General features: G+C 34.0%; 1 protein-coding gene across 1 annotated transcript in view; it reads right to left on the reverse strand.

Moving 5' to 3' along the window:
• LOC137618869 (uncharacterized) overlaps nucleotides 1-2,500 on the reverse strand; it is a 17,356-nt gene that overhangs the window by 3,368 nt on the left and 11,488 nt on the right. The gene's annotated exons all lie outside the window — the stretch shown is intronic.

Below are 2,500 nucleotides of genomic sequence, written 5' to 3' on the forward strand. Positions count from 1 at the left end.
TGTCCTTGATTAACAATTGCCCCAATCATGTTGTGGTGGATGAGCTAGCAAAAGTGGAAGCAGACAACTTTTATGTGATGACCTTTTGCCTTATATCAAAAGATCTTTCGGTAATATGTACAACATTATTGGAGTTATGTGGATCAGAATAAAAAGAAGAAGATCACAAATGTTTTACCATCATAGAAATACATTAACAAGCTCAGAAGGTGCGAAACTGCCCTTTGTCGCCAAAGAAGATCCTGGCACACTCTTATAATACAGGAGTTCCTGATGTGTGTCTGTCAGGTGCCAATCTTTCTGTGAATTGGTCAGTGCCTGCGACAGGTAAGAGCATCCTCAGCTGGTATGTGATTCTCTTCAAAGCAGAAGTTGAATATCGATAGTCATTTCTGATAAAGAATATTTTCTTCCAAGTAAAATTCCTGAAGGCTATACGTTAATGAGCACATGTATTCAATACTCTTAATGATGTCAACATTTGATAACACGTGTTTCAGAAACGCTCAAACAATGCAATGTTATTGCTTTTTTCATCTCTCATTTTCTCCCAAATTGATAATAGAATAACCTGTTTAAGCTTGCCATAACATGTTTTAGTTTGTTTGAATTTTCTTGGTAAGATGTTGTTTAAGATTATATATTTTTGTGTCTGTAAAGGCAATTTTTTTCTTTAGTGGGATTGATTTAATATTTTCAAGCAACAGAATTGGATCACAAATTCAAAAGCTTCTAAGTGAGTTGACTTTTCTTTCAAATGAAAATAAATATTCCAGTAATGTATATTTTATTCTATCTCCCTAACCAGATGCATTTCAAATTCAAATCTTCCACCTCTCAAAATATGGTAACAACAGAGCCTAAAAATCACTATCAATTTTTCAACCCCATTAAATCATATTTTTATCCACATATGACATCAATTATTGGATTATAAATTCAGTTACAATAATTATATCACACAATTATACCATTAACCTTTTTTCCGATACAAAGCTGCTGAAATTTTACAAATTATCATTCGTGTCATTTGGAATGTGTTTGACCTGATGTGTCAGGAAGCAGTTTAATGTCAATAATTGAACCAATTTGATGAGCGATGCTGAAAACATATGAATTATTATTATTATTATTATTATTATTATTATTATTATTATTATTATTGCTTGTTAAATTATAATTCTCGTTGGAAAAGCAGGATGCTCTAAAGCACACAAGGGCTCCAACAAGGAAAATATACCAGTGAGGGAAAAAATGAGGAAATTTCAGGGTGAATAAAGAAACAGTCACTGAGTCGCTTAGTTTGGTCCAACAAGAGAGAGAGAGAGAAGAAGAAGATTCAGTTGTTCATGAATATGTTTACTGCAAAACCCAAGGGTCTAGTGGCAGCAGAACTCAATCCTCCATCGAGAGAGACTGAGTTCGATTCCAGGATGAAGAAGGATGGATTCTACATTGCGTATTTTTCATTATGATTCATCATTCATGAAATTCAGTGGTATTTGTAATCAATTATTCATTCTTGAAGGACTGCTGGGAATTAGTATTTAACAGATGTATATATTCTGCATCCTGCCGTCTCTGACGTCATGATAATCAGACACAGAACTGCTTCTCTCTCTCTCTCTCTCTCTCTCTCTCTCTCTCTCTCTCTCTCTCTCTCTCTCTCTCTCTCTCTCTCTCTCTCTCTTAATAAATAAATAAGATAAAAGTGCGAAACAATCTATAATCTATCAATCAACCCATTTGTTTGACCAATTATGGAAGACAAATTTCCGTGTTCAGGGAAAATATTCGAATAAAACATTCTGTTAATTATTATCCTCTTAACTAATGTCAATGACTCCGTTATGCTAATGACTATTGTCATCACACATATTATCCTTAAAGGGGAAACAAAGGATTTATTTGTCTCATAATCCCCTTAATAGCTGATCTATAAACCGAACTTCATGGTGAGGAATTGTTATGAAGCTTCATTCTCAACTTCCAGTAAAGTTGAATGAAGTTGATCCTCTCTCTCTCTCTCACAGAGAAAGTTCAACTTACATTGCAAATGTTTTTCTTTTAGATCATTAATGGATAATGTATAACTTTGAAATTCCATTTGGAATCATTGCGATGGGAGATGGTTTGGCTGACTGCATCGTTTCACAAATGAAGGATTTGTTACTTAGAGAATTCAATGATGATGCCGAAAGCAGCATTAATGGGTGAATATGGTTTGCTAATGCACTGACGATCATTTTTGGGGCGGATATCATTAATGAAGTGTATGTAGTTCGATGATACTTTCTGATAGAGCTGATAGACCTGATATTTGATCATGAAATCTTAATTTGGGCCAAATACGTTGATTGCAATAAATTTTGGATTCAAACAACAGATCATCCCTTATTGTTAGAAAATATTAAGCAATTTTATTCACAAATTCGAATTTGGCGGCTAGTGTCATTTTGACTGCTGGTTCTCAAGACGAAGCCATGATCTCACTTGTTTA

Source organism: Palaemon carinicauda, chromosome 25 (genome assembly GCF_036898095.1).
Source record: "Palaemon carinicauda isolate YSFRI2023 chromosome 25, ASM3689809v2, whole genome shotgun sequence".
In the NCBI taxonomy this organism is placed as follows: domain Eukaryota; kingdom Metazoa; phylum Arthropoda; class Malacostraca; order Decapoda; family Palaemonidae; genus Palaemon; species Palaemon carinicauda.